Source organism: Schistocerca americana, chromosome X (genome assembly GCF_021461395.2).
Source record: "Schistocerca americana isolate TAMUIC-IGC-003095 chromosome X, iqSchAmer2.1, whole genome shotgun sequence".
In the NCBI taxonomy this organism is placed as follows: Eukaryota; Metazoa; Arthropoda; class Insecta; order Orthoptera; family Acrididae; genus Schistocerca; species Schistocerca americana.
Genome location: NC_060130.1, coordinates 587,815,841 through 587,843,376, shown reverse-complemented (window position 1 = coordinate 587,843,376; position 27,536 = coordinate 587,815,841). Strand labels below are relative to the sequence as shown.

At 37.9% G+C, this 27,536-nt stretch overlaps 1 long non-coding RNA gene across 1 annotated transcript; it reads right to left on the bottom strand.

Moving 5' to 3' along the window:
- Positions 1–1,334: 1,334 nt before the first annotated feature.
- LOC124554745 lies at positions 1,335–19,423 on the bottom strand. The gene is made up of 4 exons (XR_006968427.1): positions 18,452–19,423; positions 18,086–18,194; positions 17,917–17,991; positions 1,335–1,482 (listed from the first exon to the last, which is right to left on the bottom strand). It is a non-coding gene; the product is annotated as an uncharacterized LOC124554745 (long non-coding RNA).
- Positions 19,424–27,536: the final 8,113 nt, after the last annotated feature.

Sequence of the window (27,536 nt, the reverse complement as noted above, 5' to 3'; positions counted from 1 at the left end):
AAATCACTATGTGTCCACTTAGAGGTGCACTAGTAGTGTGCCCACACTGTGAAAATTAAATCATTGTGTGATTTATTACAAAAAGAGGTGCATCTGCAGCACTCAAAAATGTCAACATCAAACAAAAAGAGGATATTTCTTTAACTTGTGCAGTTTAATTTCAAAGTATTACAATAACTTGCTTTAGTCTAATAATTTGAATACACAGTTTTCTTAATTTGTGCAAACAGACTGGATTGTCATTCTTTGAAGAAGTACCTCCAAAGGCAGCTCACTTCAATTTTAAGTTATGTAATTTTCATTTGGTTCCCTCTTGGCTTCTGCACTGCACAACTTGAGATGTGTGGGCCCTACCTTTGTCTGAAGCAGTAGGTGTAGAGAGAGAGAGAGAGTGTGTGTGTGTGTGTGTGTGTGTGTGTGTGTGTGTGTGTGTGTGTGTGTGTTGTGGGGGGGGGGGGGGGGGGGTTACTAGAGTTCTGAGTATTCCTTGCACTGCAAATACAGGAAATGTAAATACATGATGTTTTGTAAGTGGAGGCCATTAATACTACTGAAGCATTGAGTGCTTATACGGCTAATACGGTGTGTGTATTATTATATTCTGGAGACACAGCTTTCCAGTAATGATGACCATTATTCCTTCATCATGTATTAATACATGATACTAACAAAATAGCTGCAGTGAGAAGTCACCTAAAGTCTAAGGATGACTAGTATAACGATGATGATGATGATGGTGAATTATTCCAGTACTAATAATGAAGATCTAAGTGCAAATTTTGAGATGGCCAAATTTAGGTGGTCATCCTTTTGTACCAACAGAAATCACATTATACTCTGTGTAAATAAGAATTCAAATGTATTTCTACAACCCTCTGGCTTGGAAAATAACTTGACCGTTTGCTAAGACAGTCTGTTGCGACAGTGTGATGAATGTTCAGAACAGTATGTAATCAGGAAAGAATAATTAAGATCTCTACTGATGCTGTGAAGAAAACGACTTCATTGATTGCTAATATTAACTGTTCGCAGGTTATGAGACCAGAACACCACAGTATGATTTTGCCGCTTGTCACAATATCATACATGCATCAACAGTTATATCTGTATTACATATCTTAATATTTAATCCAGATTAAATTGTGAAATGAAGAATTTCTGCAAAGGAATAATTCAAAAATTATTAATTTATTTGAAGTATCTGAAAGCAAAATATTTGCATAGCACTATCCTCAGTGCACAACATTCAACAGAAACTAACATACGTGCAAATTATTTTCTGTTTCATTAATCACTTTCATTATACGTGTTACTTAACCATTTTGCTGCTCTGATCTTGTGTACACATCCTACTACGCTGTTCCCCAGGTGCTGCAGACACGTATACACGCGCCGCTTGGGTTTTCATACAGTCCTATGGATGTTTGGATGCGTCCTGACCTGCTGACTTGTCACTGCTGCAGAGAAGTTACTTCCATATCTCTGTGGATAAAAAAGTTTGAGTATTTATTGTACAACATGTGTACCTCATTGTGTGCTATTATTCACAAAAAACCTCATTTAGGTATCTTGAATCATTTGAGATATGACGGTTGTCATAACCACGATTTGTGATGCGCAAGGACGTGAATGGGTGCATCACATGCGGGCATCCATTAGATATGAAACCCAATAACTGAAGAAGGAAGTGAGATACCATTCTGCTCTCAATTTTAAATAATATTTTGAGATTATATATATATATAATCTCAAAATATATATATATATTCACTGTATGGGTTAAAATCAGCCATACACAAAGCTTACGTAGTGTGTTTAACCTCTGCAGAATCTATAAATTTCGCTTGGTGCTTTACTTAATTTTCTGCAGTGCAGTAACTATGGCACATAATGAAAAGAAATTCAGCTCTTTATAAAGCACAAAGATATCAGTCAGTAAGATGTGCAAAAATCAATTTGTTTCATGTAATGGTTTTTAAAAAATTGTATAAGTATTTCATATCGGTCGGAATGCTGTCTCTCAACACAGGTACCAGCATTTGGCAAGCAATGTGGCCATAACAAAAGCCATCCTCAGCATGGAATGCAGAAAGCACATCTGTAGCAGCGAAAGGGTTAACAATATTTACTGATGAAAATTTCCCAAAACGAGGTGTCACAAACAAAAGAATATCATGGCCTTTAGCTTAATAGTGTTCCTTCTCTTACGTAACTCCCTACCAGTTCTTGCATCTTAGCTCACGGAGGACTTGAAAAGTTATTTTGGCTTATAGTTTATTCAAGTCACTATTCCCCCGTTCACAAGCTAGTACATTCTTCCTCATTGTCTTCACTTCGTGATAGAAAGCAGCCTGAATACATGTACGCTAGAGCTGTATCTATTTTGTTCAGTTATCATGTTACAAAAATAAGAGTAATCACAAAGAAATTGAAGGAAATGGACTCTGCATTTTATACACGGAACTGGAATGAAGTAAAGGCACCAAGAAAAATATGGACAAGTAGATGAACACTTGGACTGCCTCAGGATAGTGCATTGTTAACATTTGGCATAGCCGAGATAACTCACAATGATGAACCAAGAGGTTGAAAAGTATTGGCACTGGTGTCATTTGATTTCTCTCCCCATACATCCAAATTTGGAGACGAGTGTCAATATCACTTGCATACTTCCATTATTTCCTTAATACAATCATTTTGTGAAGTGTTGATACTAAAATGCTTACAGAATGTTTGTTGAAACATGATTACTATAATTTCGTCACTAATCAGCTCCTTTCACATGGCAAATTAAGTCTGAAATAAACCATATAATTTAGATTTTGTTGACCACCCTGTACTAACTACATAAAATGTTACAAAACATACAAAAGTAGACATATGATGTGCCTTACATAATCCTCTTAGCACAGATGTTATTGTCTGTTATTTCCATCTGTGCTGTTAGTTTTGTGTGCTCTGCTTTCTGCTTTGCATAGCTGCTATAAGATATACACTCATTAGCAGTTGAATTAGAGGTACATACCGAGTAGCGTGTAGCACGCTGTTTTGACCTGACGATACTGGTGTCTTGTCATGCTACAGACATTGAGGCGCTAAAAGGAATTTTTGTGGAGTGGGGGAGGGATGGGGAGAGACATACTGACCGACAACTGCTCAACAACTGGCCACGACTAATGGAAAATAGACAGAGCTGTTTTCAAGGCATGCATCTCACATGATTAGTGTTCTACATATGCTCAATAGGGTTCATTTCATGTGATGGATGGAACCTGGAGCTGAGGAGGACGAGGGGGAGGGGGAGAACGCACAAGCAATCTCATGATCGTAGAGTGTTCTTCAAATCATTCTGACATTGTTGAGGATTGATAGGATGGTGGAGGTGCTTTGTCTCGGGGGCACACATTGCTTGCAGAATTCTGTAAGCAAACTAATGTATGCATGTGGCTGGATCGTTTGGTTTTGTATTTTTCTGTAGTGGAAGATTAAGGCACACTAATAGGAGCCCTATTTAATCCTGTGTAAACATCCTCCACATAAGAATACCTTTACTACATGCTCCAGTGGTGCCCTGTTGATAAGTGTGGTGCATTGTTTTATGTTGTTTTTTATGTTGTTTGGGGTGTATCAGCATATACCATTACTCCTTAATCCCAGGTGACCTTTCTCCGTGCTCTGGAAGTCCGATGATGGTGGTTGTGCACCCATGCTAATCTCTGCACCCTGTGACTTGCCGTGTACAGAGGTACATATGTGGGCCAGTGGCTTCTGTACCCAACAGCATGTTGGTGTTTCTGGAATGATACTGCTTCTCACTGGTTATTGTTGCCCAACATTAACTTAATGAGTGATTTGCTTCACTGTGGCTTGTCTAGTCACAGTTAGAAACCACAACAGTTGACCCTAGCAGCAGTGGTCTTCCTAGAATCAAGATACTCTGTTTAGACTTGACACAATAACATCTGAAAATCGCAGTGCCTGCATGGCCTTGGATATGAAAGGTTCCATGCATAGGAAAACAATAATTTGGCTGTGACTAAACACACTGATGTTGCACATCTTGCACTCAGCTGTCATTCGAGTGGCCAGTTTGAGGTCAGTCGACTTTTCAGTCATGTGACCAGCTATTTCTAATGTTATTGCTGTTGAGTGTTTGATGTGATAGACTATAGGTACATATATTCCACATTACATGCAAAACTGTAGCCCCCTCGCGTGCCCTCTACTAGCTGTGTGAACCAGTTCACAGGTCAGATGATACCAAGGACATGCAGTCTCCAATAGAACAATACCTAGTAAAGAACTGTGTTGTCAAACTAATGTAGAGGCTGGTGACTTTTCTATTTTATACATTAAAAATTAAATCCATTGTTATCATGTTGTGGTAGTTTTAAACACAGGACTTACTAATAGATACATATACATTTAGGTGTTAAGTGGAAATAGTCCACAACATTCAGTTCATTTGGAGAAAATATTGTTGTGGTAACATTACTCTATGAATAGTTTGATAGAAAATTTATCAAATGCTAAATCTATCACATAAATTGTATAAGTAATTCTGACACTTGTGAGGCAGACTGATTGCTGGTTCTGTTCTGTACCTTCCTCTTCTTCTTCTTATTATTATTGTTTGATAGACTTGTTCCTTTGTATAAGATGATAATGTCATTTGCCTGCTGTGAGAGTATCATCTTTTCAAGTCTGCAGATAGATATTTAGTTCTATATCTCATATTAAGTAACATAAATCTGTACCAAGGACTATTACAGCCTGTGTTATTGTCCACTGAAAGACGTTTCACATTTCAAGTTGTGTGTGTGTGTGTGTGTGTGTGTGTGTGTGTGTGTGTGTGTGTGTGTGTGTGCGCGCACGCGCGCATGCGCACACACATTGGTATTCTTGAAGTTTTGGAGAGACGTTGATGCTAAGCAATGTCATTTCATTTAACACATATATACTTGAAAACTGAAGTCCTTCAGACAATATTTGTCATCATCATCATCATCATTATTATTAGATAACCTTGCAATGTATAGGTGGTTTTAATATGATTCATTATATAGTTTTACTTATCTTGTACACATTGGGGAGTTAGTTTTCCCCTGCTATAACTGGGTGCCACACAAGAAGACAACAGCGTGATACATTCTGTGCAGAGAGTGACAGAGTTCCTTGTGGTGTCACTAGTGTTCTCTGTGTGTCTGTCCCATGCTCACACTCCAGTCATTGCCAACTGGCAATGCATGGGTGAGCACTACACCCAGCCACTGTTTCTATTTCTGATTCTGCCTAGCAGAATTTACATGCTCGGGAAACTATTAGTCACTTCTTGATGTAATACTCATAATGTTTGCTTTATGTCACACATAATGAACACTACAGTGGCTAAGTAACCTCACTATACTTACACTAACATGAGAATGAATGCTAAATCTTCACACACAACCCGATGCACATGCTACTGACGGATGTCGCAGAATTATGCTATTGGCTGGTGTGTCACATGGTTCACTGATCTTGGTCACTGCGCATCACCCCACCACCTGCCTTCTTGTGTGCGCACCACTATATCATCATATCACCTACATTTCTATTGTCATGTGAACATTTGCCTCAGAAACCTGATATTTACATTCCTAGCAATGATTACTTGCACATAATTAATTTTCAGCTTTGTAAATTTCTTTTTTCAATTTTAATTTTTTTTCAGAAACTCCATAAACCATGTGTCCTTTTTAGCCTTCTTTATATAGTTTTCTATCCTGCCACTCTTACATGTGCATGCCACAGTGGACAATACAGACAAATAAATTAATTTTTAGTAAAAGTAGTTCTTTTTGCAATTTACCTCTTCATCAGTTTCTGTAATTCACCAAAAAGCCTTCCTGCAATGCATTTATTGTGTTGGGGTAGGTTTTATATTTATTTCTTTTCAGATTTCCCCTCTAGTGTCTTCCATTGCAGCTGCTCAATTATAATGGCATATCACATGTACATTTTCTGTATAGCCAGTTTTTGCCCACAGCACTTCTAACAAAATGCTAATGTATGCCTCAGATTGTTATTTTCCTACTGGAGCTGATCATCATTGTCGTGAGTGCCCATTGATATGCATCTGTTGTAAAGAGATTGCTGCAAATCCAGTAGTAACCAACAACCTCTTAAGTAGTCGGAAAATTATAGTGGCCTGCTATTACCATTGTACTATCACAGAAATTTTGCTTGAAATATTCTGCAGAAGCAACTGCTGTTTTCTTAGCAAATAAAAATGACCTGGTACTAATTATTACATACCTTAGACTGTTTCAGATACGCAATTCGTACATTCTGTGTCATATATGACCTTGCTACTTTTGAAATTATACTACACAAACAACTATCTTTTTTTGATGATGTTTGTATTTGTGATGAAATTATTAAATTACATCATTATTCCTTTATTGACCAAAACTGTATATGTCAGAAACAATATGTAAGGGATCGAGGGTAGACAATTTATGATAGTACATAAGTGAGTGTAAATATAGTCAATGTTAAAAAGTAGCGTAAATTTTGGTGTGTACTGTTATCTTTTTAAAGCCACATTTACACCAAGTTTAAAAACACATTTCTGTACATAACATTGTTTCTGACAAAATCTGCAACATGTTCGCAGCTATGTTCATTGTTTGTATCGCCATCTGCCCTAGTAAAAAGTATTTATGTATGTTTATTAGCATCATCTGTTATGTCAATGCTAGTGGCAAACACTTCATGTTGTGTGTTTGAATTGCATTCTATGCTATGTCCAACAAAAATGGTGAATTAATTATACGTGGTGCTGCATTAATAATAATGGAGAATATAAGGAAGCATTGGTGGTTAAAAACAGACTATAAAAAAATGTGGCAGGAGTTACATGCTGTGCAAGCATAATTTGGAGGATGGTGCTGATTTTTGTAACTTCACCAGGAAATCACCGTCCGGTTTTGAAATTCTAAAGAATATGATAGAGCAATTTGTTTCAAAGAAAAACACACATTTCAGAAAAGCAGTTCCTGTAAAGCAAAGAGTTTTTGTTGCTATTTATTTTTTGGCAACAGTGGCTTGGCTTCAAAGCCTTGAACATTTATTCAGTTCCTCAAAGCCAGGTATAGCTTATACAGGATGGTCAGAAACAGTATGAAGAACTTGTAAGAGTGTTGTGAGGTAGGTTGTGCTGAGAAACAATTGTTCAGAAGAAAATTAGCTAGTGCATCATTTGTGATGTAATTAGCATGGCCAATCAGGCCATTGTGCATGCAAATTCAAGTGGTCCCAGAGAAAGTGGTTTTTTTGTTTGGTTTCCTTAAAATGAACCTGACAGCAATACAAGAACTGGACATAGGACAGTAGTACGGATCAAACGTGAGCCAAAACCTCAGCGCTTTTGTGCACTGTTGTTCATGCTATGAGAACAACCGACACTAATTGTATTTGGTGGTCCACTTGAATTTGCATGCGCAATGGCCTGATTGGCAAACTTTAATGTTAATTAACTCGGAAACAGTGCAACATATTGAATTTTTTTCTTAACAATTATTTCTCTGCGCAACCTACCCTGTAACACCCTTACAAGCTTTTCAGAATGTTTCTGACCACCATGTATAGTTGCAGCAGTTTGTCAAGGCAATTTAAGTATGTAAGTAACATTGAGAGACATGTTTTATTGCAAATAAATACTTTCAGTACATTAACAAAGACAGTGAGTCCATAAAGTCATGATCCAGTTTTGATCAGTAACAGAAAAGCAATTAAACAACACAGAAATATGAAACAAGAAGGAAGTGAAAGAAACACTCTCATCATGTGTCTACCTGTTCAGTGCAATTCAATGTCACTTCAATTTGTTGCTCTACACACATCTAATTGGTATTTCCTTCCCACACACTTGTAAGGACATCTAGTGTAACAGAGTGAATTGCGTCTGTGGTTATCTGTTTTAAATGATTGATGTCATTGATACATTCTCTGTACACAAATTGCTTCACATAACCCCAAAAGTAAAAGTCTGATGGTGTTAGGTTCAGGGATCTTGGTGGCCATGACTTAAAACCACCCCTTCCTGTCCACCACACGGGAAATTTTGTATCCAGAAACTTGCGAACCGTGTTCGTGTAGTGTGGAGAGGAGTGTTGTCTTGTTTAAGAGGACTCTTTGTGGAAATTGTGGAATTACAACATGTCAGGGTAATTGTTTGATGTCATAGTCTGCTCTGCAAAGAAAAACAGGCCCTTAACTACTTCATATGTCAGGACGCACCACACATCCACCTTAGAGGTGTTACGTTTATACACAATGTGGGCATGAGGAATTTGAGAAGCTCATATTTTGATGTTACAGTGATGAACATGACCACAGTCGTGGAATGTGGCCTCATCGCTAAACACAATCTTCCTCATAAATTGTTCTTCATAATCAGTCTCGTTAGACTTAACTGTAACAAACTCGAATCATTTTGGTCTATCAGTCCGTTTGATAGTATGCAATAATTGCAATCTGCAACCCGAAAAACAAATATGTTAATTCAAAACCTTATGAACAGCAGTCTTTTTTAGGCTTAAGCCTCAAGTGCGCGCGCACCCATTTTTGGTACTCCTTAGGTAGCTGTGGCATATAGCTTCTTCAGACTTGTCTCTTACCGAAGGCCCTTTAACTGCATATCCTACCAATTAATGTTACTTCTATGTGGTGGCTCTTCACTGTACATGTGATGATATTCAGATTGAACACTGCACACATATTCAAATTTAGCAAGCTGCAAAAGACAGTGAACTTTCCTTTGCACCATCCACACCTCAACTGTTGTGGCCTGATGTGCTCCTGCTACATGGTTTGTCATGTTGTGCCATCACCTTGCCTGCGTACACCATTTAACTTCATTACATAAACTCTTTGCAATGCTGTCCAGTGTAGCGAAAGCTTCAACCTTTCATTTCATCTATGTTAGCCACAACCAGCACTCCTAACTGCACTATGACTTTACAGACACACTCTATAATCAAATCATCTTCATTATCAACACAGCCCTCCTCTTCCACAGTTATGTTAAAGTTGGTACCAATGATTGTGATGAGGAAATTGTCAATCCTCCTGCCACATCCAAGCTCACTGATATTTTCTCTGTTCTCTCGCATAAATCCAGTTCTGCCTCAAAGAGAACCAGATACAGTTTGTCTGTACTGTATTTGTAGATACCTCAGTTTCTTTTCCATGTCACTGCTGCTGTTAAGGACAGCAGCGATTTACTGCATCGAGTCCTGTTTTAACTTGGATTTTTTATAATTTGCACTTAACACACTCCACAGGTACTCTTCTCACAGTGTGTTTGATTTTGACAACATATGTTTGAAGTTACCACGCTGTACGAGACAACACAATTACTATAGTCTGTTGCATGAAGTAAGTCGTAAAATAAACAAACACTAGTGCCACACAGTGGTATTTAGTGGCTGCAGGCCAGAAACAGTGTTATGCTTGAAACTCTGTATAAATGTGGCTTAACTGAAGAGTGAATGAAATTAACATTTCTGGTGCAAGTTATTCAGGTTACAGTTTCTGAAACAAAGTAAGTGTTCTGGTTGTTGATCAACTATTCTTCAGAAGTGTCTGTATAACATTACTGGATGATCACATGTTGCATGCCTGACAACTTTTCATGATGGTGTGTGTATTCAGATCACCCAGTTTTCTGCATTTGTGATAAAATTAGTGAGATATACCATTTTTCCTTTAATAGGTAAAATTTTATACATCTAATGCAGTGTGTAAGTGATCAGGTATGGAATTGGACTTTCTACTGCTAAATGATGGTAAAAAAATTTGTAGACACCTGATACATGTGTGGACAGAGGCAGATGTAATCTGGACTTCTCAGTCATTTTTCCAAGCTATTTATTTGTACTAATCACTTGAATACATAGCCACGGAGGCCAAAATCAACTGATTTTTTGGAAACACAGACATTTCTCTATAATTAAACCCTAATAAAGGAAAGATAAAGTCACTTCATAATTTTATGCAGGCTGTGGATCCCAGTTCCAAGAAATTATTTGTAGGAAAGTTGCTGTCTCTGAGTTTCCATTACAAACATTCTCTTTCCAATTTTGTTGTCAGTTAAACAATCAGACTCATACCCAAAATTGTTAGTTGTGTTTTCAGGGAAACTGTAGTAGGTATTTGTAAATAAACCTGGAAAAATGATGAGAACTGGTTTTACAGTTCTACCATTTTACACGTCCAGAATTGCTTCATACCTTTAATGTGTGTTGGTGAAAGCTCATAAAGAACATTCACTTGCAGGACTGACCATCTGAGATTTTGACTGGAGCATGTAAATTGTGTATTGTGCTTTTATATAAAACATATATGAAAGAGAGGCTGTATCTTTATATGATTAATGTAGGCTGTATAACTCTGATATTGCCCCTGTTAATCTTTAGGCACAAAGTACAAAATAACTGAGGTTATAAATTTTGCAAAATTTGTGAATGTTGCTACTTTGTGTGCATTTAGATTTGCCAGTTTACTGTGTCATACTCTGTAAATTTTACTGTACAATATGTATAATATATTGTTATTTTTCTGTGTGTTAGAAGTTTTTGTATTTTCATGTCATTCTATGTGTGTGTGTATATATATATAAGTATTAAACTGTTGTAAAAGATCTGAGATAATTTTCTTATTAGTGTCAAAAGGCATCATAAGTGAAGAAAAAATTCTTTTCTGTTTCCATCAACATTTTGTTTAATAGAAAACAAATGTTGGAGAAACAAATCAAGCAGTTGAAATGGGAACATTACATGTTTTCCAACAAAACCTTAATCTTTTGATTAATTTGTGTTCTATTATTACATCTGTGAAAACATAGTCTGACAATTCCCTCATATGTAGCAGTCTTTTCCTCAGCTCCCATTATGTGAAATATTTTACTGTATTTGGAGAAGAAAAAATTGATATGTGTTGATCAGTTCTTATTCAGGAAATGATAAATGTACAAATGAGTCACATTATAGTTCTTTAGAGACAAATTAAGCTGACACGGTGCTTTGTCAACTTCATCCATGCACATGAAATTTTAAGATGCATGATATTAATGGATGCAACAGAAAATCTGAAATTAGCATTTTGGCAGCTGTGTAACAGAAATGTATTCCATGTCCCACTGAGCTGTTGTACTGGTCAGATACAGTAAAACTATGACACTACAAGAGAAAAAATTAAAATGAATCAACTAGCTCATGTGTATATTGTAGAACCTGGACATACTTATATGATTGGCACAAGTAACAATCAGACAGCGGCATTCTTTTTTCATCAGAGAGAGATAATGAACTTACAACCACCAATCTGTGTCTACAGTGTAGTCTCCATATTTGTGGCTCTTCACCCTGTAGGCAGGCTGAACATGTTTATGATGTATGTTTTGCAATATGTAGTTTAATAGTGAGTGTTCCTTTTTTTCACTTATAACAATACTCAGTCTCTTAAGTATTTTAGTATGGGCACAAAGACAAGTGCCTGTGACTGTATCATCAACATGTTCACTTGTCCTTGCTCATATCCTTTTGTATCATCTAAGAAGTAGTTGTTGTTTGTAGTTAGGAATCTTATGTACTGTTACCTCCAGCTAACCATCATTTAACATAGTTTGTACATTTTATTCCCACATTGCTGTATGTGTAATCCTTGGGGTTTGAGAAAAGGGTGCATACTCTTCACATTACTCCCAGGTTCTCACAGTTCCATGCAACGAATCGGCACGGGTCCCGCTCCTAACTGAAATTTGAATATAGTGCTGTTCTGTATAAACCTCCACTTACACACATTTGAGGGGAAGGTACCTGTTTTCATATCTTTTACTGCAATGTAACTGTACCTAAAGGCTAATTCACTCGAGAAAACTATGAAGTTACAGAACAGAATTGCTGGTGAGCACTTACCTTCAGGAGGCGAAATTTCAGTACTGTCAATAGGCACACATGAAAATATCTGGCACTATCCTCTTTTCCAGAATGAATAGTTCCTTCTTCACCAGAGTAGGGAGGAGGGGAGGGGAGTGCAGAGGGGGGGGAATTAAAAAAGCAGCCAACGCCAGCCTATCACTGTCTCCCATATTGGAAGGAACTATTAGTTCCAAAAGCTAGGATGTTGTTGTGTATTTTTATATGGGCGTAATGGCAGTACTGAAATTTCATCTCCTGACTGTACATACTGCCAGCAACTATGTCTCATTATTTTATAATGTAATTATTTGGTGCACCATTGAATACAAGTGATCTTGACTTAAACATATTGAGTGCAATATAAATAGAAATTGCATCATCAAGCAGATTTGAGAGCTTACCTTACTAGACCACATTCAGGAAACTCGTGGACCATATGTATACAGGACAAACCTTTAAAAAAAAATTAGAGGGGGGGGGGGGGCACTGCTTACCCTGCCTGCATGTTTGTGTGGCATGTCACCCATCAAACATATCTGGGACATGGTTGGCAGCTTGGTCATTACAATCCTCCAGCAACCATTGTTGACACTTTCTAGACATGCATACAAACTACATTATGGGAGAATCCTCAGGAACATATCAAGTTTCTTTAGTTTCATGCCATAACATTTAATGTATTGTTAGTTTGTTCCATATGTAATAGGAGGTTCATTTAAGTTATATTACACTTTTTTGTGATGCAATTTTACAGAGCTTAGTATATTTATTTTTGTTTCATTGGACCTGTGTGTCAGTGACACATGATCATAGACACACCAATAGACAACCAAAACTTTTTAATCTTTGACTGGGGAAGCCACATACTTTTCATAGGAATTATCCCAGAATTTGCCATAAGAAAACCTAAACCTGGATGAACAGCCAGAGATCTGAATTGTCATTCTCCAGAATTCCAATCAAGTGTGTTAACTATTGCACTGTGTTGTTTGTTGTGCTATTCAGTTCGAAACTGGTTTGATGCAGTTTCCCATGCTACTCTATTCTGTGCAAGCCTCTTCTTCTCCAAATAACTACTGCAATCTACATCTTTGTGAACCAGATAACTATATGCATCTCTTGTTTTACCTCCACACTTCTGTCCGGCACTAAACTGGTGACACCACTGATGATGTCTCAAAAGGTGTCCTATCAACTGATCCCTTATTTTAGTCAAGTTGTGCACACAAATTTCTTTTCTCCTCAGTTCCAATCAGTATCTCTTCATTAGTTACATGATCAACCCATCTGATTTTCAGGATTCTTCTGTAGTACCACATTTCAAAAGCTTCTGTTTTCTTCTTGTCTGAACTGTTTGTCTTCCACATTTCACTTCCGAACAACTGGTGCACTCTTGACAAATACTGTCAGAAAAGACTTCCTAATGCTTAAATCTATATTGTGTGTTAACAAATTCTCTTTTTCGGAAAAGCTTTTGTTGCCATTGCCAGTTTGTATTTTATATCCTCTCTACTTCGCCCGTCATAAGTCATTTTGCAGCCAAAATGGAACTCATTTACTACTTTAAGTGTCTAGTTTCCTAACCTAATTCTCTCAGCATCACCTGATTTAATTTGACTGCATTCCAGTACCATTGTTTTGTTTTTGTTGTTGATCATCTTATATCCTCTTTCCAATACATTGTTCATTCCATTCAGCTTCTCTTCCAGTTCCTTTCTGCCTTTGAGAGAATTGCATTGTCACCGGCAAACTTTAAAGTTTTTATTGCTTTTACCTGAACTTTCTTTCTCAAAATTTTTTCCTGCACTTTCTTTACTTGCTGTTCAGTGTTCAGATCGAATGACATTGGGGATAGGCTGCAACCCTGCCTTACTCCCTTCTTAACCCTCCATCCCTTTGATGCCCCTTGACTCTCAGAACTGCTGTTACCCCCTGTATTTTACCCCTCCTACCCTCAGAATTTCAAACAATTTATTCCAGCCAACATTGTCAAAAACTTCCTCTAAATGTGGGCTTGCCTTTATTTAACCTATCGTCAAAGAGAAGTCACAGGGTCAGTACTGCCTCACGTGTTCCTGCATTTCTTCATAATCTAAACTGCTATTTGTGTGTAAAATCTTTGTAGAAGGTCCTTTAAAGTTGTGGAACAATCACCACACACTTTCGTGTGGGGTGTTCATATATTCTGTTATAAGTGATCCTAGGCAGGTAACATATTACCTCCCATAATACAAGGGAGGCACTTTCATAGGATTTTTTGATTTTTAAAAGGCACTTAACAATGGAAATTGGTGCAAGCTGTTCGAAATCTTCACAGAAACAAGTATATGCTTTGTAGAAAGATGAGCAATGCACAGTGTGCACAAAAATTAAGAGGGAACAATCATAGTTGAAGACCAAGGGAGGAGCACTTGCATTAAAGTAGAGGAGTAAGGCAAGCATACAGTATTTGTCCTCTCCTAGTTACCCTTACATCATAGAAGCAATGAAAGAAATAAAAGAAAGGTTCATAAGTAGGCTTAAAATTCATGGTACAACAACATTGATGATAAGATATGCTGATGACAGTTCTGTCCTTAGTGAAGTGAGTCAGAATTACAGAACCTGTTGAACAGAATGAACTCACTGCAAGGCTCAGGATATGAATTTATAGTAAGCCAAAAGTACTGAGGAGCAGCAGAAATGAGATTAGTGACAAACTTAACATCAAACTGGGGATGATTTAGTAGACAAAGTGATGCAATTCTGCTACTTTGGAAGCAAAATAATACATGTAAGACAAAGCAAGCATGATACAAGAAAGAGACTAGCTCGGGCAGAGACAGTATTGCATGTAAAGAGAAATCTATCGGGCCAGACATAAGCTTTAATTTGGCAAATTTCTGAGAATAAACCTTTGGAGCACGATATTGCATGAAGTGAATCAGGGGCTGTGGAAAAGCCAGAAAAGAAGAGAATATAAGTGTTTGAGATTTAGTGTTACAGAAAGGGGCTGAAACATTAAGTGGACTGAAAAGAAATGAGGTGGTTCTCTGCAGAACAGGTAGAGAAAGAACCACTTGGAATGCTAATTAAGGGTGGGATGTGAGGATAGGATTGATGCTAAGACATCAGGAAATAATTCCCATAGAGGGGAAAAATTACAGACAAAGACGGAGATAGTAATAATTACAATACATGAGAGCACTGAGTGTAATTGCTACTAAGATATAAGGTACAAGAACAAGATTATCTAATAGATGTTTGTCCCACTTTGTGTGGCTTGGTGTCACTGAACATATACTCGTCCCATGAGAACATTTGTTGATGGCTACACAGCAAGAGTAATACTCAATTGACTTTGTATGGTCTGACTTTGTCCTGGCTTCAAAGAACTGAAAAAAACAAGTCTCAAAATAAGATAAATTTTTCATCCGAAGTGTTTTCAGTGTAAACCTGTTTTGATTGTTGCTGCTGTTGACTGTTGCCAAATGTGCTTGTGGATTCATCACTTGCATACCTAAATGTGTATAACTTCCTATGAGCAAGTTCTACAGTTACCCTATGTCCAGGATCATAAATGCCACTACTTTTGCTTTATCATAATATGTAGTGTCTGGAAATATTTCAGAGCCAGTCTCATTTGAACAATCTACACTTCTTTTAATACAAATTAATGATTCTGTTCGTCTGTCTCTCAGTCTGCAGGTGCTATTATTTGAACGACAATAATAATTTTACCTCCTGCAATTATTTTGCTACTATTGTTATAAAACTTTACTTAGAGCTAAAAGGAAAGACAACACACACACACACACACTATTCACTTTGACTTTTTATGGCTGGATTCAGGGCTTCCTGCCTGATATAACTTATAACAAGTCCTTGATAAGATTAAATCATGTGATGTAGAGGCAATTTTGACAGTGCTCCAGAGCAGTGTTGTAGGGACATTGCTGGTTGTACTTTGGTGGATAATGTTCAAAGCTCTGTGAGGTTGTTAATGGATAATGCTGTTGTATATAGGAAGCTCACAACACAAGAAAACTAGCAAAATGCAGGAAGGCTCGCAGTGATTAACAGTTGCTGCAGGGACTAGCAGTTGACCTCTTTATGTAAATAAATATAGCATGTTATACATAAATAGGTGTAAAGACCTGTTGTTATTCGACTACATGGTTGAGGAATAAACATTGTAAACAGTAACAAACACAAAAAATGTGGAAGTGACTTGGAGGAACTCGGATTCAAAACTGTTTCTAGGAGAACCAGATGCATGGCTGATTAATTTTAAGGAAATTTGATTAACCCTTGAAAGAAAGAGATAGGTGACAAAACCCCTGAATCCAGAGAGTTATTGCTCACCAGTCTGGGACTGTTGCCTGATATGATGCAAAATGGCCATCACGAGAAAAACTGAAGAATTTTGAGCTTATATGGGTGCCTAGCAGCAGTCATTTTTCCTGCCCACTACTTGCCATAGGAACTGGAAAGGTGATAAATCATAATGGTACCAGTAGTGCCCTCCTTCATAAACCGAATGATGATCTGAAAATTATATATGTAGATTGTATCAGATAGTATTAATACAACTAGTAGCCTCTTCCAGAAATAGTGACATACAGGATTATGAGTTAATAAATGTTTTATTGTTTTGCTTCTTTATACATTTATGAAATATGTATTTTTAGGTACTAATGATGGATCATTCCATGGTGTGTATGGACAGCAGTTTGTTATTAACAGAGTCATGACTGACTTTCATGAACATGATGTGACCTGAAAATGCTTTCATTCTGAAACAGAGGAAAAGACAGAACAATATCCTAATAATAGGGGTATTTAGTGTAAGGAGTTTAAACTATAATAAGCTGCCTATTAAGAGAAAGGGGTGTTTTAGTAATTAGGTTAATAATAATAACAAGAATGAGGAAGTGTTCCTAGAATGCGACCATGTACGTTTACAAGAAACTGGCATAGTTCATTAAAACATGCATCTCTCATTACCCTCATCTTTGGGACTATTTCATTTCCATATAAAAAATGTCCTAATTTATACATTTTTTCCATGATTTTTTTTTACATCATCTCCAAAGAATTCAACAGTCTTAGATTATCTTTTTTCTCATCATATTCTCTCTCTTCACACCTACATTGCTCCACAAAATGTCTTTAATTTAGACACATTGTGCATTGGTGACACTCATATTGTGCATCAGTACTGGAACATAATGTATATCACACGTCAAAAAGACAATTTTGTACAGAATGATGTTGTTTCCAGCTGTACCTCTGTATTGTGTTTGCACACTTCATAGTCTTTCAGCTTTCTGTAACTGGTTGGAAGTGCATTGACTATCTCACCTGCTCTTCTCTTTCCACTGTGTCATCAAGTAGTTGCTATTGTCTTAGAATAATTGTTATCACTTAATTCTTCTTTGCAAGAAAGTATATTCCATGATGATGTCTCACCAACTCCTGCAAAGAAACTACATGCTGCTGAGCTTTCTCTTCTTATTTCTCCACAAACCTCTGACACAGTAATTACGCTGAGCCACAGTGATGACTGAAAGTAGTGAAAACTTATTTTTCTTTGTTAACATAATTGTCTGTGTCAGTTATTATCTTATTTCCCCTTCAATCTTTTACATTATTTTTAACTTGTTTTAATCTGTCTCTTATCATAGAGACTTAAATTTCCATTGCATACTAAAGCTCAAGCTGTGCAGTGTGGTTGCAGCATTCTCCTTGATTCACAAGATTAAACTTACAAGTACTGTTAATGTAACTGAAACCCGTTCTTGATCATTAACTGCCTCACTTAGGAAACACACATCCCATTGACTTGCTTTCCAAGTTCTTTGTTTTATTACTTTTATTAATCATTCATGATATTGAAAAATTTGCTTTTTCATTCTTTGCCCATTATATTTCTATTATATGTGTACTTTTGCTTATATCTGTAGCTTACCAAGACTTCTCATTTCGTCTACTCTTGGTCAGTTTGTGAATATTTAAAATGCCATATGCTGTTCCTGGCAGCTCTCTAAAAATAAAATGCTTCAATTACCAGGCTTCCTTTTATTTTAAAACAAATTTCTTTTTGGATTTGTTGCTGTAGCACTTAATGCTGCACTAACCTGTTTTGGAAATTCCTTGCCAAGTTTGCATGTGAGCTGTTTGTAGCTGCCATAAAAGTTTCAATTGCAAGTTCCTCACACTACCATGTACTTCCAAAGCCACTTCTTTCTTAAATACACAAACATTATCTCATAACATGCATAAGTACTTTAATTTAACGATCATAATAATAGCTGAATTGTAAAATAAATATTGAATGTTTTTATTAGTTCTTGCTGAATTGTTGAGATGGAACGATCGCACACTAGTGTGAGGATGAATAAACACAGGTATGGGCAACTGTACTGAGGTCATCAAAATTAGTGATAGTGCCATTGGTGTTTCTTCCTTCAATCAGTAGGTAAGAGATATCCCTCAATACTTACATTTTAAGGAGGAATGACAGAAATTTGCAGGCAGCGAGAGTGATTTCACCTTTTCAGAGTTTGAATTTTACATACTTTAATCAAGGAATCTGGTCTTTATATAGTAAAGGCTATTACAAACCTATTTCTATAATAAAATATCGTGCCACTTACATCTGTTGCACTACATCTTATCAAATCTGATAAGTAAAGTACAAGGGTTGGGGATAGAGTCCAGTATCAAATACGTAAAAGAGAATAATACACACACAATTGTTCTCCCAGAGTAGTTCATGACTTATTTTGTTGACACAGAACAAAAGGTTCGCATTTAACATAAGCCGAATTTCACGTCCAGTCAATAAGAATATCAACTTTTGAAACCAGCTGAACAAATTGTGCTGTACCGCACAGTTCTCAAACATGAAAGGAAACACTTTTTCGATTTCGTTTGCTAGTAAAACGCTAGGGCATGCGTCAAACAAAGTGTTAATGCATATAGACCCATATTTCGTGTCATTCAAACAACATACGTTTGTTGTAGTATCAATGTACCACTATCTTTACTGATCTTTTCAAAAATTACCACAAATTTTTTGCGGTCTTGCATTTGTTATTATTATTTCGTTTTATGGCAGTGTTCGCCCCCCACTAATTGATACATTTCTGTGAAGTAGATGTGTTGTTGACAGTTTCTCTAAAATTGTATTAATGGTAGGCAAAAAACACGACAAAAAAAATCGTAGGGCGTGCGGCACAAGTGTATCATCACTGTTCCAACTAAATAAACTGAATTTCAAGTTTAGTTACTGTTCTGCGTCAAACGCTACTAACTAATGAACCTGCTGAAATATACCGGACGTATTATCGCGATGAGCGCTTTTGAAAAGCTATATCTAAATAGTTCGTTCACATTAATGAATTATCTTCGCACACGTACGACTTCCTGAGTGACTTGTCGTGTCAATGTTATGTCGGGATAGACGCCAGACGGTACGACCACGGAACAGACGGCCGTGCAGATTGACTACCTTCGACACAGTGTGGCCAATACGCAAAGACTAAATGTTATGCCTGTAATGTTAACAAGTACGAATTGAATTCTTTTAGGAGTTCTGAATAACAGGCTACTTTTCGATGATTAATGAATTCAAATAGGAACAACTGTACGGATATATTGTTCTCTAATGGTATATGTCATATTGTGATTTTGAATGTAAGCAAGTTATGTTGGCAACACTATCAAATAATAGAAGCAGCAGCAGTCAGCAGTTTGGAAATTGCAGTTTACGGGAAAGGATGGCTTAAGAGCGTTTGTACGCGGAATGCCAAGCTTTTGGTCGCCTGTTGTTAAAGCCGATGGGCAGTTGCTGGTGACACACTCCTTACGTTTGTGTGGGTAAGTATTTCCTGTTACTGTTGTGTTTAAAATTGAAGAAAAGACATTCTAGGGTTCTGCTGAAGCCGAGATTCTTGAAGTGTTGTTAGCCGGCTTGAAAGTTTTCTTCATTTATGCCATACATGGACTGACACACTATTTCGAAACAATAACCTTTCATTGTCTGATATTTTCTTTACGTTGACATTTCGTGTAACCGACTATAAAATAAAAAAAAAGTTATACATGTTAATTGCTGGTTTCAGTTGGTCCAGTTAAAATTTTTGTTAGTTTCACGTTAGATGCATTTTCGATTAATCGTAATGATCTGGAACGAGTCATTTTTCCATTCACATTAAACATTCATATGTAAATAGGGCTACATGCTGACAATTTAAATTTTTATTTTTCACATTTAACTAACCCTAGAGTAAGTGATCAAAAATTTTAGTGGTAGTATTTCTGTGCTAAAGACAACCTTAATGAGAAATAATTAATGTCATGTTTTTTTCTGGTACTGCAATTATGCACAACATTGTCCCTTCTGAATGGTAGTGGGTTATCTACAACAGATTTCATAAGAAAATAAATATACCCGGAAACAGTAGTCAAAATGTTTTAATCCTTAAACAGATGGCTACAAGATGAACGTGGCTGAGCACCACGTATTATCCATAAATCACCTTTTTGAGTACCTGAATTTCTGCTTTGAGTTACCCCAAAACATTATTCCAAATGACCACCTCATCGCCAACTTAACGCCACATTAATTCGTGTCGGCGTCGTTCCTTCTAGTCTTTATCCTTATCCAGTATTCTTTGATTCTTAAATTTTGCAACCTAATTCGTCCTTCTGCCCATGATGATTTTGTCTTGGGTCTGATTCTGTCGTGGAAACATGTGACAACTTGAATTTTTTATTTGAAAATCACCCTGTTGTAAATCTCTGTTTCCTGTATTCCCATTTGTTCCAGATCCCTTTTTACCTCGTGGATCCGTTGTACTTTGCTTCTTGTGTTCGTAAGAAACCGTTATTTGAGGTGTCAACCCCAACCCCCGCCCCATTCTAAGATTGTGCCCGAAAAACGTGATTCCTCTTGTTTTCCTGATGGCATCCGAGATTATCTCTATCTCGATGCACAGTTCTTGGTTCGCTCGCCTTCTGTATTGACCGTCTCCTGTCCTCGAGACCCCAATATCCTCCTGAAAATCCTTCGCTCCATAAGTTACAGTCTCATAAGTACCCCAATCCTTACAAGGTTCAGAATTCGCGTTGAATATAAAGAAGCGTCAGGGCGGACCACTGTCGGGCAATGTCTCAGTTTTGCGTTGATCGAAATATTCTTCTTACTGTAGACGATCATAGTTAGTTTGCATATTGAATTTTTTTTTGGTTATTCGCGTTCCCAATGCTTCTTTTTCTGTCAGACCAGGTTCTGTCCATTCCGACAGGTATATCTCTCCTAGGGCCAGCCTTAGGCATGTGCAAACGTTGCAACCGCACAGGGTACCGCGCAAAAAATTAGAAGGTAATTTGAAAACTGTCTTCTGTAAGTTTTTATTACTGATAAATTGAAAAAATAATGTTTCTGAAACCACTTTTAATGTAATGTAATTCAATTATATACCCACTGTGACACGACTTTGGCCACTGGAGTAAGTCTCAGAAAATTACGCGTCCATCGGAGTGGAGGAACCAGAGGCTATGTTACAGATGCTCTATAGTAATATCTGTTGTCAACATACGACTAATGCTCATGTCTAAATTAAGAGGTACGCGATTCATTGTTTCTCGGCGCCTCTCCGCCCCCTTCTACTCACTGTTGTGGCTAACAATCGGGCATTACATTCTTCCGTCAGCAGGTGTTTCACACAGAATGATTTGTTCATTGTGGTCAGTTTAAACGTACGGTACTTCCCCAGTTCACACTGTTTCACGTCTGGTGTGTGCACACTGTGTGAAGATACAGTGTATTTGCCTGTCCGTTGAAGTTCAAAGTGCCATGTCGTGACAGGGACATATTTAGAAAATACGATTCAGGTGCTCAAAAGTTCAAGAAAAAGATACAACATGAAAAATTTTTGAACTCACGAGAAGGCGCTTTCGAAAAATTTCTTCGAGCAGAAACTCCAGACAGTGAGGCTAAAGTGTGCTTATAGGACGATGGCACCAACAGCAGCCACTCATCATGTGGTGCTTTAGACACAAGTGAACATGAAGCACTGGAATGCGGACTGCCTGCTATCCCACATTCAGGTAGGCCTAGTAGCAGCAGTTGTGAAGTATATACAAATTCAGACCCATGCATCTGGCCTAATATGTTAACATCATCCATGATAAACGAAATTGTACAGAAAGGCCCTACTAAAATTTTAAATTTTTAGTATCCCTAAGTGAAAACAGAAGAAAGTTTTCAACTCATTTTTACGTAAGAACTTTACCAAATGGAGAAAAAGACATCGTAAATGTCTTGTATATTCGAAATCTACCGACAAAGTTTGTTTTGTTGTAAATTTATGGATCTCCTTCAAACAAGCTGTCAACTGGAAAAAGAGAAGGAACATTGACGTCAGGTTCAAAAAAGAATTATACTCACCGTCAGCTACCTAGCTCAACATAATGTGGCCGTAAGGGGAACCAGCGACAATCTCTGTCAAGAAAATAATAGTAATTTTCATGGTTTGATCGAAATAACAGCAGAATTTGACCCTGTTTTGCAGGAACATTTAAGTCAGGTAAAAGCTCAAAAAATTCATGGCCATTATCTTGGGAAAAACATTCAAAATGAACACACAAATTTGTTTGTCAACAAAGTAAAAAACGCCACTGTTTATTTTGTAAAAGAAAGTAAATATTTTTCTGTCATGCTTGATTGTACTCCTGATAACAGTGAACAAATTATGTTGGTTGTTGGGTTGGTAAATTTATCAGAAAACGCAGTGACTGTAGAAGATCATTTCCTCGACTTTCAAAACGTCACTTCCACAGTAGAAAGTTTGACAAATCCTTTTGTCGAGACTACATCAACTAGGACTCTATATTCATGATTGCAGATGCCAAAGTTACGATAATGAAGCAAATACGAAAGGTTATCGAAGTCATGTTCAAGACAGAACCCTAAAGTGCAATCCAAGAGCATTTTATATGCCATGTGCCAGCAGTCACAGTCTTAACCTTGGTTATCAGACGCGACAAAATTTACAGCAAAAGTACTAAATTTTTTTGTGTGTAATTCATAGAATATACATTGCTTTCAGAGCATCGACTCAGAGATGGGAAATCTTATTGAACAGGGTACCTACCAACTTTAACAATGAAGAAGCTTTCAGATACTCGATGGGGAGTGTCAAAGCTGTAAGGTGCCAGACAAGACAAGTCAGAGACGCCCTTTTTGAGGTGAGCAACAGCACTACTGAATCGAAAACAAAGAGCGAAGCACACTCTCTTGCTGTGAACGAAGAAAGCTTCGAATTAATTGTAGACTTTGTGATATGGTATGATCTCTTTGCCGTTAACGCAGCAAGAAAAAGGAAAACATGGACGTGAAAGTAGCAACTAAATCCCTCGAAAGTCTTGTGAAATTTGTTGAGAAATTCCGCGAAAAAGGTTTTGTTAGTGCAGATCAGCGAAAGAGATAGCTGGAAGTTTACAGACTGAACCAAAATTTGGAGAAAAGAGGATTGACAAGAAGGCAAAGCAATTTGATTATGAAGGTGACGACATGGTTTGCAGAACTCAACTTTCTTAGGAGAAATACAAAATCGATTTTTTCTACCCTCTCGTTGACACAGTGTTAAAAAGTCTGAAAACAACTCTTATGTTAATACTGAAATACTTGAATGACATTGGAAACCCATTGCCCAACATTTATATTGCCTACAGATTTTGTTAACTGTGCCAGTGACTGTCGCCTCCGCGAAAACAAGCTGTTCACGTTTAAAGCTTATGAAGAATTATTTCAGAAGCAGCATCTCACAAGAATGTCTGTCTTCTCTTGCCATGCTGTCAGTGGAACACGACGTGGTTTCAAAATTGAATTCTGAAGATATTATTGATGGACTTGCTTGTCAGAAAGCAAGGAAAAGATGGTTCGTGTAAAATGTGTAAAGCAGAAAACCCTTAGTGTTTATAACATAAAACTCATTTAATTTGGAGTAAATGTAGAACACAGTCAAGTGATGAAAACATTTTAGTGTATATCCTGAACAAAACTTGAGAACCTTAAAGAATTTTGAATTTCATTAAATTGGAAGAAATCCCATAGCTAATTACTTCTAATTATTAACATTTTAGTAATTACCAAGCCTGTTCAGAGTCCTTCTCTGATTAATTGTTTTCCTATCACAACAGTAGGTCTGCTGTTACAACAGTCTCCTGAGATATTGGTAGTATGTCAGTGACGAAACTTTGAATTGTTTTGAAAATGACGAATATCACCTGTGTTAAAAGAGGGATGCGGGGGATGCTCGCGCGCAAGTTTTGCACATGGATCCGCGCCAGCCGAGGCCGGCCCTCGTCTGCCTTCGGAATTTCCCCTCCTATTGTCATCCATCTAAGAGTTTACTTAAGGTTTGTCATGTATCGTGTCTTCTCGATAGAGATATGTAGGCCTGCCTTAGCGGCTTGACTTTGTAGTTGTGTGATTTGATTAACTGTCTCTTCTAATAATTCAGACAATATGTCGACATCGTCTGCGAATGTCAGACCGTCTACCCGAATTCCTTTTTTCTTGTTATCCAGTCGTATTTTTTCCACTCATTTCATTTCTCATCGCCATTCCTGATCATTATCAAGTACCAGTACACAGTTACAGAGCAAAGGGGAGAGCCCGCACTCCCTGTGTGACACCGGTTTCGCATTTTCACGAATTTTTCTTAAACCTCAAACCCCAAATTATTGACGCTCTTGGTGACAGCCTTGGGTTTTATTTCCTTTACTGCCAAGCCAATTCATTTTACTGCATCCAGGACAGAAATTGACCGTGCAAGAGCAAACGCACTTTCCGCTTCCTCAACACTAAGAATAAGAGATTGCATAAGTAATCGCCTAACCCCGTGGTCCATGAGTTGTGTGAGGCTGGTTGAACCTGGAGGGAACCAAGCCAATTTCACGTATAATAACTTTACTTTCGGGTGGCAGGTTGCCTTGTCTAGGAAAAGGAGAACTTGGCGATTTCCTTTTTCCATTTTTGCATTGAAAGAGCCGAGGCATTCTTTCATAAGACCACTCACCATCCACGCCTTTTTATTGCTTCGCCATGTGACTGGAAGCTTACTGACGTCTATGTTTTTGAAACAGTGTGGTTTTGCCGCCATTCCAATCACCAGTGGCTTCTCCATTTCACCTAATATGTTTCCACGCAGCAGTACAGGGAGTCCTTCCTTGGACGTTTCTCCGCCGGTGCATTTTTCACTTCTAATTGCTAGCGATTTTTAAGGCAGCGCGCAATAAAACAGTCCCGTTTCATCGGCATTGAGCACGTCTTTCGGACCATAATTCACCATTGAGTTGGACAGTATTGTCTTCCATTCTGTTGCTACACTTTCCTGCACATCCTTAGCTTCCCCACACACTTCATTCCACACGATGTTGTGCCTAGCTTTGAAACTGTCCAGCCATCCTGTGGATGCCTTAAACTCCGTAATTCCAAGCTCTTTAGCGACTTTTAGAAGTAGTTTCATGCCCGCGCACATAGAATCATTCCCACACTTTTTCGTTAATTTATTCATTTCCAGTCTTCTTCGGCTTTCTTTTAATCTGCCCGTTCCCTTTCATCCATTCGTCCCGAATCTTATCCTTGTTTCTTAAAGTCTCATAAATTTCTGTTTTACCGCACTTGAAACGCAACATTATTTTGCGCACAGAGAGTTTGTCTTTCTCACTCGCCTCGATTACATTAATCTTTTCGTTAAGTGTTAACGGCTCATACCGTTTGTTCGACGTCATGTTACTGTATCTCATAAAGTGCTACTAGTCAACTGAAACTAGTAGAAAATAATGACCCTGCCGGGTAAAACCATTGTTTAACGCAACAATACCCACCTCTTTCACTGCGCACATTAGAGCAGAATGTTGGCAGATGCGCAGCAGTGTTACTGTATGCGTCGGCGTACGTCAATAATGAGGAAAACGAGAAAGCCGACAAACAGAGCGCTGACGAACGAACCGTTTCCTTTGATGTACTGTACCGACACTGAGCATAACTTAATCGTTGTTGCACAGAGCGGCGCGGTTTTTGGGTCCACACCAGCAGCGCCGCGCTGCGCTGGACCTCTTTTCTCGGTTTTTGCGCCGCTGAACAGAGGTGTTAAAAGTAACGTCCTTGTAGAGCCGTGAATAACTAATGAACTGAGGCTCTTTTCCGCATTATGCAATGAATTACTAAGTATGTTCTAAGATTTGCTTTCCGTTTCCGCGTTAGGCACGTTCCGTCTTATACACAAAAAAAAAAAAATTAATAAATAAATCAGCATATAAAAGTGCACTGAATGCGTCGAGACTGAAATACTTGTACGGTTTGGGCAGATTTCCGAATCATACACGTGCCGATTTGAGCAAGTTTTACTGTCTTAATATATAACATATATAACCCCCAGCGGCTTGCTCTTATACCGTGTGTAATTTCTATGACTGTTGCTGGCAACGATGTATAGCAACCATTATTCACTTATGCTGAGTAACTCTGTGTGTGTGTGTGTGTGTGTGTGTGTGTGTGTGTGTGTGTGTGAGAGAGAGAGAGAGAGATATCTCGTTGTTTTGTGATGTCAAAAGCGAAACGTGAGTGTTCTTCCTATGACGGATACATAGAAATATGGCCTTTCAAATATATTTATAATGATAGGTAGTGACGCATAGATCAATTTTTCCAGGCGTTTGAAGACCGTCCTTATCCTCTTCTTATGATTGGATTACTGTGGATTTTCTCCCGATTTTGGTACCAACATTTATGGCAACCCTAGATCTATCTTATGTCGATTTGCTGACCTTATGTCCAATCAGTAAGCAGTAATTACTTCCTCTACTTGACAAATGCTCGATTGTAATATAAACTAATACCGCACAACTGTAAAACTCCAGCACCGTTCATGTACTATTAAACATTCTGCGATAACACTCGGAAGTAATGTGAGAAAAGACACTTGTGTGCAAAACAAAACTTGAGGACGAAAGTGACTTGCGTATGACGTGTCACTGACAGGTAACATAACTCGATGGAACTTGGACAGTACATAGAAGAAACTGCTGCAGTTTAGTACACAAGGTAACTGAAAGAAATCTGCAATGAGACGAGCAGAAATAACACCTCCATCAAAGACAATAATTACACTGAAGTCACCGCAATTCACGTTGGTCCGCTGGACATTACGTAAGGCGGGACATAGTTGTTAATAGGTTGTGTGATTAGAACGGCTGGCACTGAAAGCTGTGCAACGTGCTCCCATGCTAGCCACAAAAGAGATAGAGAGTTGTTTGTTGTGGTAGGGCGTTCCATTGCTCCACCCCTGTGTTTGACCGCTGCTGGATGGTCGTTGATGCATCTACACGTGCTGCAATACGTCTCCCCAACAAATCCCACTTGTGCTTGACAGGATTTAAGTTGGGGGAACGTTCAGATTAGTAAATTCGCCGAACATCGTATTGTTCCAAGAGCTGCTTCACCTGCACTGTTCGATGCGGTCGCGCACTTTCATCCATAAAAATGAAGTAAGGGCCGAATGCGCCTCTGAA